The sequence below is a fragment of the Marmota flaviventris genome, chromosome 5 (assembly GCF_047511675.1).
Source record: "Marmota flaviventris isolate mMarFla1 chromosome 5, mMarFla1.hap1, whole genome shotgun sequence".
Lineage (NCBI taxonomy): Eukaryota > Metazoa > Chordata > Mammalia > Rodentia > Sciuridae > Marmota > Marmota flaviventris.
This window is the reverse complement of record NC_092502.1, coordinates 100,518,062-100,529,313: the sequence shown is the minus strand read 5'-3', so window position 1 is coordinate 100,529,313 and position 11,252 is coordinate 100,518,062. Positions and strand designations below refer to the sequence as shown.

The following is an 11,252-nucleotide window of genomic DNA, read 5'->3' as shown; positions in this document are numbered from 1 at the left end:
GGAAGGTGGTAGAAGAGATCTGCTACTACAAGCAGCAGTCCAGATAGCATTTTCCCCCTCAGTATCCATTCTCCTTTCTTTTAGAAATAAAACAATCTCCCCCTGTCAAGGTTTACCTGAGCAAATGGCTACATTTCCTTCATATATATATATATATATATATATATATATATATATATATATATATATATATATATATATTTGTAGATTAATACACAGTATCTTTATTTATTTTTATGTGGTGCTGAGAATCAAACCCAGTGCCTTACATATGCAAGGCAAGCACTTTACCACTGAGCTACAGCCCCAGCCCCTCCTACCTTTTTTATATCTCGTGTAGCCTATGAGATATGAACAGAAAGTATAAATGAGAGGGACTGATGAGACTGAGAAAAATAAGACACTGACCATGTAATTTTAAACTTATATCCCAGTGTAGGATCACACTATCTAGAGGATATTATGAATTATTATTTTTACATACTCCTGTAAACTGGCGTGCTTGTAATCTGGACAACTCTGGAAGTTGAGTCTAGAGAATGGCAGTTCAAGGCCAGCCTGGGCAATTTAGTGAGACCCTGTCTCAAAATAAACATACACCCCTGGGTTGAATCCTACTGCAAAATAAACAAAAAATTCACTGTCTTGTACTTAAAAAGATCAAATGTATAATTTAAACTAGCACTTACCAATCATTTTGTAGTTGCTAAAATGTTAGTTGAAGTTTATTTTCTGCTAGCAATATTTTTTAAAAGATTAATTTTAAAATCTTACATGCAAAAATCATACTTTTTGTGGGGTTTGACCAAGAAAGCAGTGACTTAATCCTCAGTACAAACAAGATATAGAACCGATCCATCATCCCTTCAAATTCCCTTAAGCCAATTTTCAGTTAATTTCTTCCTGGTTACCACTGATCAGTATGGTTCTTTTAAAAAACAAGCTTTTATTTTGAAATGGTTATGGATTAACAGTACTGGGTACTTATTACCTAGTTTACTCCAATGGGGATCTCTTATATGACTGTCTACCGGATCAAAACCATGCCCTGAAATTACCCCACTCCCCACCCCTCACCCTGGTGCTGAGGGTTGAAGTCAGGAGGATCACCACTGAGCTACAACTCCAGCGCCTTTTAATTCTGAGACACAGTCTAAGTTGCCCAGGCTGGCCTTGAACTAGACATCCTCCTGTCTGAGCCTCCCAAATAGCTGGGTTTACAGGCCTTCCCCACCTCACAGGCTCCATTCCCTGAAAGTTTGAAGGTAGGTTTTTCATTACTTCTTTACCTGCGTTTACACCTTTGTTTTACAATTCTATTGTTTTACAGGAGCAGATGTGTTTTCCCTGAGATGTTTATTATCTCACCCCTATAATTCCTAGTCATTCTGTAGTCTTTTCCCTATTCCTACTATTTTCCTCCAACGTGTACGCACACACACTCTTTTTTTTTTTCCCCCTGAGATGTGTGCCACAGATGGTACTACTGTCGATACTCGAATTCGTAACTTCTCCCCCATTCTTAAGCAAGTGGTGGACACGTGTATGCGTTTAATGGTGGTGCTCCTGGTTACTTTTTGCAATGTTCGCTGGCATGGCTTCCTAGCCTCTCAGGGGAATGCTAGTGGCACTACATTCTTGCTGTTGCTCTACTCTTGTTCTTCATTGATCATTCTTTTATATTCCCGATATTAGAAAATGTCTTGGAGGACAGCGTGCAGGGACCCTTGAAACCGCTAGTACTCCTTCCCCCAAGTTTCCCCCTGCCCTCAGCTCCTCCTCCGCAATGAGCCGCCTTTGTCCTCCACCAAGGGCTCAGTCAAACTCAGGTTAGCCGGGCTGGAGAGCGAGGGGGCACGCGAACGAAGTGAGGGGCGGGGCCTTGGTTCCAGTCTACGCCCGCAGCAAAGGGGTCTAACCCCAGCACACCGCGTCCAAGCCCCGGCCTGGTCGGCCCTGAGCGCGCGGCCGACGACGTCACGGGCCTGCGCGGGGCGCTTCCCTAGGCGCGCGGGAAAACCCAGTACGCATGCTCGGACTCGTTTGTTGTTGTTGGTGGCTGCCGTGGGAGGGGACGCGCCCTTCTGGTGGGCCTCCCTCGCCGAGTGGGGTTTCGCTGGGTCGCCGCCGCCCTCACGGCCCCTTTGGGCCCACCTCCTATGTCCCTCCTCCCTGGGGCCGCACGCGCGGCGGTGTCCTCACGGGGCGCTAGGTGCCGGTCCCCGCCTCCCCTCCCCCAGCCCCGTCGCCCCGCCCGCCTGGCTGGGCTGCGGGGTCAGGGGCCGAGCGGAGCGGGGTGAGTATTCCCACAGCCAACGCAGCCATCCTTCTCCCAGCTCTGCTTCCCGCACCGTCCTCACCCCACTCCTAGGACCGAGAGGAAGGGCGGGAGTGGGTGGGCGGGAAGCAGCCGAGTCCGGAACAAAAGGCCGGGGAAGCGGGGCCCTCGCCCCAGAACCACGGGCCCGCGCGGGCTTCCGCGCTGGAGCTGCTGCTTGGGCGAGTGACCAGGGCGCGCGACCCAGCGCCCCTTGGGCCCCAGTCTTGCAATCAGTGTCTTCAGCACTCCGGGGTGGGGGGGGGGGGGGCACTTCGCGGCCTCACCCTTGGGTAGTCAACAGTCTTAAAAGTCTTACAGATAGCCAGTCTTTGTGCGTGTAACATTGAAACAAAGGATATTAAATTACTGGAGAGTCCCACTTGAAGGGGTTTCAGATTCATTAAGTGCAAGAGGAATACTCTGATATTTATAGCTAGCACCACCCTTCCTAGAATTTATAAAAACAAAAGGTGGGATAAGGTGATGAGGAATAGTTAACCGACTTGTAGAAACATTTTTAGTTGTGGTTTAAAAAAGTATATGCACACACACACACACACACACACACACACTCACTCACTATGAAAATTTTGAAAATAAAGTCGAAGGATGGCTACATGTCCTTTCAAAACCAAAAGGGAGCTTTGTTCATAAGGGCCACATAACATTGCATTGGTTAAGGTTTCGGGGTTTAGACTTCTATAATTACATCTTGTTGACTAATTGAGATACAAATTATTTCTGACTGGGAGAATATAACTCCTGAAAGGTTGTGGTTTTTTAGGATAGCAATCTTAAGCTTTTTTTGTTTTGTTTGGTTTTTTTTTTTGAGCCCAGGTCTTGCTATGTTGCCCCAATTCCTGGACTCAAGTGATCCGGAGTAATTGGGACCACAGGCTCCATCATTTTCTTCAATTTACCATTTAGCTTGCTCCTTCATTATCAGTTCAGCATATCTTTGCTAAAGACACACTTGGTCTGAGTCATGTTTATAACTATTATAGTTTGACAACAGCCTCCAGTTTTTAGTGGCAAAGGTTTAAATTTATGCTATTCAGGGCTGGAGAACATAGGCCCTATGCACTACTCAAATCTATCATGGAGTTCTAGGTAGAAGAATCACTCCCTCCTTGCTTCCAAATTGAAACTTGAGTACTGAGAAATTTAAAGTCTGCAAAGTACACAGTTTAAAATTGTTAATTTGTATTTTAATTGAGGAAACTAGTAGAAATAGTTCTGAACTGGATTCATTTGGATATGGAAATGTTACAAGATTATTTCCCTGTCCCCAGCTTTCCAACTACCATCTTCTGTTTTATTTACCATAATCTTAACAGATCTTGCTGGATGATGGGACAATTGAATTAGGCGCACGAGGACACACACACCATTGTGTGTGTGTGTGTATTGTGCCGGGGGGGGGGGGGGGGGGGCTCGGATTTAACCCAAGGGTGCTCTACCACTGAGCTACACCCCCAGATGTTTTATATTTTATTTTTTATTTTTATTTTGAGACAGTGTCTCACTAAACTGCCCAGGCTGTGCAACTTGAGATCTTCCTGCCTCAGTCTCCTGGTTTGCTAGGATTACAGGCATGGACTACCTCATGTGGCTAGGCATAATGTTTTGTGAAATTGTATCTTGATAGCAGTTCCTAATGCTTAGTAAGTTTCTGAGAAAGCACCATTTTAGGAAAAACAAGTAGGATGAAACTTATATAAGTAGATTGCTTTGGATTAGGGTTGCTTTTATTATCAATATCTTTGAAGCCTCCAGATATGTTTAGGACCTTAGAGGTTGTATTTGAATCATAAATATAATCAGGAACCATATAAGAAGAGATATAGAGATCATCTGTTGAAAACAAATGTATTAGGGGTCAAGCAGGCTGGGTATAAAACAACTGGAAAGTAGGGGAATGGAAAATAAACTACCTGAAGGTATCCTGCTTGCAGAGAAGTTGCTAGAAATAGGCAGCAGCAGAGGCTTCTCTAATGTTCCTGGCATCCCAGGCCTTGAAGTGTCTGATTGCATTAGTTATAGGATCCAAGAAGAGTAATTACTAATATGAATTTAGCTTTGAAGTTAGGATTATTTTATATCACTGTTATGTAATATCTTTCCAAGAAAACCTTTTTAATATCCTTTTTGAGCTCAATAACCTACAATGGTTTCTTATTGTTCACTGTTTTAAATGGAATCTCTTTTGAGTTTTAAGGCCATTTATAAACTGCTTGTTCCCTGCCTCCCAGATTTTCCTGTAATCCTCAATCTTCTCTCTAGTTAGTCTCTTTACTTGCTTACTTAATGTCATTTTAACCTGTTCCTATGTTCACTGCCACCCCCACTCCTATTTCTACCTTACTGCTTTCTTTTGATTGCCTCTTATAAGTCAGGGATTAGCTGAAATCTAAGTCTTCTAGGGCATGATTCTGGGTACATACTACCCTAGGCCACCCTTAATAGCTATTATCTTGGGGCTGGGAGTGTGGCTCACTGTTAAAGTGCTTCCCAGACATATAAGAGGTCCTGGGTTTGACCCCAGTAGTACAAATAAGAAAACAAAAATATTAGGCCAGGTGCAGTGGCACATGCCTGCAATACCTGTGGCTAAGGAGGCAGGAGAATTGAAAGTTTGAGGCCAGCCTCAGCAACTTATCAAGTTCGTCAGGAATTTAGCAAAACCCTGTCAAAAACAAACAAACAAACAAATTAAAAAAGAACTGGGGATGTGGCTCAGGGGTGAGTGCTCCTGGTTTCAATTTCTGATACCCCCCTTTCCCCTCAAACAGAGCAAAACATAACAATTTACCTAAGTGCTATGAGGATTGGAGTTACCACAGTTCTTGATAAAGGCTTAATATATGCTATTTTAAATTATTGTTTTAATCCATACACAGTCTTTATATGATGATTATATAATTTGTCATCACTTTTTACTGTCTTATTCTCTAATGTTCTTCAGCTTGAAGCTTTTTTAAAAAAATTTGATTACAAACTGTTGAAGGTAAAAAGCATGTACTAGTTTTTGCAGTGCTAGAGAATGAATCCATGGGCTCTTTACTGCTAAGCTACATCTTCACCTTGTTTTATTTTTTTCCAGACAGGGTCTCGCTAGATTGCCTGGGCTGAACTTGAACTTGAAATTCTCTTGACTCAGCCTCCTAAGCTGACTGTGCTACTATTATCCTGACTATTCCTATTATCCATTTTTCTCTGTTGATTATAGTTTTAAGTTTATATCCTATTTTATTCCAAAAGTATTTGAGGTAGCTTATAAACATATGTAATAGCATGCAGAATAAACTGTATGCCATGGTGCTTGCATGTAACCCCAGCTACTCTAGAGGCTGGGGTAGGAAGATCACAAGTTCATGGCCAGCCTTGGCAATTTATATAGAAACTCTGTCTCGAAATGAAAACTTTTTAAAAAGTGGGCCTGGAGATGTACCTCAATGGTAGAGCACCTCAGGGTTCAATTCCTAGTACCACAGGAAGAAAAGAAAGATAACAGGGTCATGAAAATATGAAGTTTGGAATAGAAAGGTGAGATTAGGATAAATGACATTGAAATATTTTTTGTGAAAAGCTAACTTTTTTTTTTCTTGGTATAGTTTTTAAAGGTAGGCCACAGCCAATATGATTTTCATGGTTGTGAAATTAAAGAAGGAAATGCTACTTGCTCTACAAAAAGCATTTTCTGTGTGAAAATCATTGTGAATCCATTGTCTGAGAAGGCTCTAGTACTATGAATTTCCACTTATACAAACCTCATTGAACTCTGTAAATTGTCATATTTGAGTAAAATGAAAACATAAACTTAAACCACCAACTAACTTCTAAAGGCTTTCAACTGGAATAAAATAAATAAGGCTACTGTTCCATTTTAGCCAGTCAAATATTGCCTTGCTCTGTATTTACTTCATAAAAACCTTTCCCTGTGTTTGTTTGATGGAGCCCCAAACTACTTGCATTCTGAAGCTGCCTAATTTATGAACTGCTGTCTACCCAAATAAATTCTTTAAAATTTTAATGTGCCTCAGTTTATCTTCTTATGCTTGGAAGTAAATATTTGCTGAGTGAAATGCAATTTGTAATTTAAAAAAAAAAAATGTTAAAGGATACTCTTGAGAAGCCCTAGAGTTAAGTTCTCCAAACTTGTACTTGTTAAGCCATAACCAACTTTCCAGTGTTTATCAAAGGACCAAAAGTGTTTTTTTGTTTTTGTTTTTGGTTGGTTGGTTTGTTTGGACTGGGAATTGGATGCAGGGACACTTTACCACTGAGCTATATCCTCAGTCCGTTTTTAAATTTTAAAATTTTGAGACAGATTCTGGCTAAATTATTGAGTTTGCCACTAAATTGCTGAGACTGGCCTTGAATTTGTAATCCTTTTTCCTCGGCCTCTCAAATTGGTGGGATTATAGGTGTGAGCCACTGTGCCCTGTTGTAGTGGCATTTTTATGGACAGTTCTTCATTGTGTGGGACTGCCCTACACTTTGTAGGATGTTTATTATACCAGCTCCCTGAGCGCTAAAAGGTAATAGTAAACTGTGACTCCTCTTTCATTCTCTCTTTCTTTCCCTCCCTTCTTCCCTCCTGTCTTTCTTTCTGAGGTAATGGGGATTTAACCCAGAGGCACTCTAACACAGAGCTATATCCTCAGCTGCCTTATCTGTTTCCTTGTTTTCTATTTTAGATAATTCTTTTTTCAAGGCTCCCTCCACCCCCAGTACTGGGAAGTGAACCCAGAGTGCTCTACCACTGAGCTACATCTCCAGTCCTTTAATTTTATTTAGAGGCTGGGTCTCCCTAAATTGCCCCAACTTGCCTTGAACTTTCTATCCTCCTGCCTTACCTTCTTGAGTAGCTGGGATTATAGATATGGGTCACAGGGCTAGGTTCTTTTATAGATAATTCCTAAAATTTCCCCTGATACTCAGTTTAAGCCCATTACAGAAACAAGCCTTTTCTCTTATACTTTATGAAAGTGTCCCTGTTTTCATACGTAAGTGCTTCCTCTTGATTCCATGTTGATATTGATAGTTTTGGTTCACTCACCTTGACAAGGGACTCCTCTGGAGAGGGGTTGATGGTCAGAGTGAGCAAGTGCCCCTTCAGCTCCCTTACTACATTTAGATTCTTCCTCTAGATGTTAGGTTGGAGAGCAGGAGGATGTCTATGACCAAATTTATAATGGGTAGATTTTTTTTTTTTTCCTGTACTCAGAAGAAACTTTCCTTTCCAATTGATAATTTATTTATTTATTTGGTACTGGGGATTGCATCTGGAGCACTTAACCACTGAGTCACATCCCCAGCCCTTTTAAAAACATTTTGAGACAGGGTGTCACTAAGTTGCTTAGGGCCTTGCTAAATCAGTTGTAACAGGAGTTTACTTGATGCTTTGACCATATCCCTTATGGCTTTGAAACTTACCTTTTTTTTTTTCTTTTTCCCAATCTCCTTCTCCCTGATCTTCTCCTCCTTGATCTTCTTTTCCCTAACCTTCTCCTCCCTCATCTTCTTTTCCCTGATTTTCTCCTTCCTGCTCTCATCTCCCAAATCTCATTTTCTCTGAATCACTTCTATAAAAGCCCCTGTTCCTGCTGATGGGCAGAATCACAGCCTTTGGGACAGGAGTACTCTGTGTTTCTCCTTTGCTAGCAAAGCAATAAATTGTCTTTTTATTTTTTCTGAAAACCACATTTTTTTCCTTTATCCATTATTGATGGACACCTGGGCTGGTTTCATAATTTTCAGTCCTTTTTACTTTTAATTTAGAGACTGGGTCTTGCTAATTTGCCCAGACTGGCCTCGCACTTGTGATCCTCCTTGCCTCAGCCTCCTGAGTGGTTGGGGTAATGGGCATGTGCCATTGTACTTTGCTTACTACTGACTTGGTATCACAGCCTTCAGTTTACCACATGGCTTTACTTTTTATTTATAGCCATGCATGTTACATTATTGAGAGAGAACTGCTTTAAAGGAGGATTACTGGGGCTGGGGCTGTAGCTCCGTGGTAGAGCGCCCACTTTGCACGTGTGAGGCATTGAGTTCGATCCTCAGCATCACATAAAAATAAAGATATTGTGTCCAAATACTACTATATATATATATATATATATATATATATATATATATATATGACACACACACACACACACACACACACACACACAAAGAGGATCACCAATGGGTGTTGGAAACCAATAGAGAAAGTGCAGCTCAAAGTATTTCTCTGAAGGGAATACAGAATGGTGAAGTGAAATGTCTTCTTATCTTCTTCCTAATGGGATGTCCTGCTATGTAAGTCAGAGCAAACATCAGCAACCAATAGAGATTCTTCACTTCCAGTCCAGGTACAATATTGCCTCCTGTTTAACTTTGATTTGGGATATATGTTATGGAAGAGAGAGAGAACTGAACCCTGCTGTCAAGACTGACTGGACTGACTGCTGGGTGTGGTGGTGCATACCTATAATCTCAGTGACTTGGAGGATGAGGCAGGAAGATTGCAAGTTTGAGGCCAGCCTTCATAATTTAGGGAGGCCCTGAGAAACTGAGACCCTGTCTCAAAATAAAAAATAAAAATGGGGATGTAGTTTGGTGTTAAACCCTCCACTCCCTGAGTTTTATCCTTATGATAAAAAAAAAAAAAAAAAAAAAAAAAACTGAATAGAATGCCCCTTTTTGGATGCTTCCCTGAGCTCTTTATTGGATTGCCCAGGTCTATGCCTTCCATGCCCCACACAGGCTGCCAAATACCTTAAAATTCAGGTTTTTCATTAACTCTATCAAAATGGTTCATTGATTTGGTCTTTCTCTGTTTCCATTGAACCCAGAGGCACTTTACTACCAAGCTAAATCCCATATTTTTCATTTTATTTTTTAAAATTTTAAGACAGGGCCTCACTTTGTTGCTTAGGGCATTGGTAAATTGCTGAAGCTGGCTTTGAACTTGTGATTCTCCTGCTTCAGCCTCCCAGATTGCTGGGATTATAGATGTGGCTTGGTCTCAGTTTTCTAGCATGAGTATCCCTCAGGTTTTCTCTGATACTGATTAAAAATGCATATTTTGGGGCCTGCAGAATCAGGTAGTCTTTTTGGCTAGGGCCTAGGATTCCACATTTAAATTGTACCCTGGGAGTCTCCTTGCTCTCTAAAACTGGAAGACTTCTGCACAAGGAACTTGCTAGGTAAGTGGTTAACCAATCTAAGTGAATTCAAGCCAAATTGTCATTAAGGTAATGAATTGATCAAAATAATCCATTCCTATATTTATAGTAAAGTAAAATTCTTGTTAGGAAGGACAAGTAGAGGAAGTTGCCTAACTTTATTAGTCAAAAATGATCTTAAATATTTAAAATACATAGCATGTTCTGTGATATTCACAGTTTTGTAAATGATCTTAAATTCTGAGAAATTTAGTTATATTTATTACAGTGATTTGGTCTCAATTTTGATTCTGATACACACTGATTTATAGATTCATCAAAAGAAATGTCTTGGATTGGGAATATGGCTCAGTGGTATAGTGCTTACTTAAGTAAGTGTATGAAGCCCAGGATTCAGTGCCTGGTGCCACCAAAAAAAAAAAAAAAAAGCTGAGAAAAGATAGATTTTTTTTGACAAAAACAACAACAACAACACAAAACAACAACAAAAAAAGCAAAAAAATTAGCCAGTGTGGTGGTTCATGCCTGTAATTCTAACAAACTCTGGAGGCTAAGACAGGAGGACTGGATATTCTACATCAGCCTCAGATCCTGTCTCAAAATTAAAAATAAAGAAAACAATAATAAAAGACTGGATATGTAGCTCAGTGGTAAAGTGGCCCTGGTCTTAATCCCCAATGCTACAAAAACAAAACAACCCCCCTCCCATTAGATTAAAAATCACATATAAGCCAGGCATGGTGGCACATGGAAGGCTGAGGCAGGAGGATACCAAGTTTAAGATCAACCTAAGCAATTTAGCAAGACCCTGCCCCAAAATAAAATGGGGCTTGGTATGTTGGGGATGTATCTTAGTGGATAAGTGTCCCATGGGGGTTCAATCCCTAATATAAAAAAATATCACAAACAATATATGGAGAGTGTGGTAGTGAAAAAAAGTTTTTAATTGAAAAGAATAATTTGAACAATGATTATAAATAAAGTTAGAATTCACTGGGTCTGCTTTTCTGAAAAGACATTTTTGGATAGCACCAGAGTAAGTTTCTTCATATTGTCTTGTCTGAGGGTTAACCTATAGTTTGGAAAGACTAGTCTTACCTGGTAGGGAAAAGTCATTTCTCCCCAATCTTTAAAATCTATTGAAGCAGTTGAAAAAATATTTTGAAAACAAACCCCCAAAACCAAATCTTTTCATTTAGAGTAAGAATCAAGCAAAATAGATGTATTAACAATTTATACTTTATGACAGGAGCTCTGAATCATTTTCTAAGTCTTACTTAAAATTAGAAATGAGAGGTTTATTGTTTAAGATGAGATCAGTATTGAAATTTGTCTTTTTACCAGCAGTTCACATGTGTTCTGTTGTTAACTGTTCTGAATTTAGTTTAAGATTGCTTAAATCTGGAAACACAGGGCACTTCACATGTCTTGGGTTTTTCATTTGCTAAGTAAGGATTATTCTTGCTTAATAAACTGCAGTTATAGTTATTCCTATTTTTTGCTCAATTTTTAGCTATCTCATAATAGGAAGCTCTAAGATTATAATTTCTGCTTTAAATAGTCAGTGAGTTTGATAGAGGATCAAAGAGTAAAACAACTTGAAAAGTATGTATGAAAGTGTTGATTGAATTATATTTTCATCTTTAATGACTTGAAATATTCTTAATCAAAGAAACAATTATTCAATGGTATTTCATTATTGTACATTATGGTGATTCAAGTTGAGATAGATATCTTTTTAATATATATTATAG

The 11,252-nt window shown here is 40.0% G+C and overlaps 1 protein-coding gene across 2 annotated transcripts in view; it reads left to right on the top strand.

Moving 5' to 3' along the window:
• The first annotated feature begins 2,227 nt into the window (after window positions 1-2,227).
• Atg10 (autophagy related 10) overlaps window positions 2,228-11,252 on the top strand; it is a 304,230-nt gene continuing 295,205 nt past the window's right edge. For both annotated transcript variants that reach the window (XM_071612449.1, XM_027927557.2), the window contains exon 1: window positions 2,228-2,296. The gene's annotated coding sequence lies outside the window, so the exon portion shown is untranslated. The remainder of the gene's footprint in view (window positions 2,297-11,252) is intronic.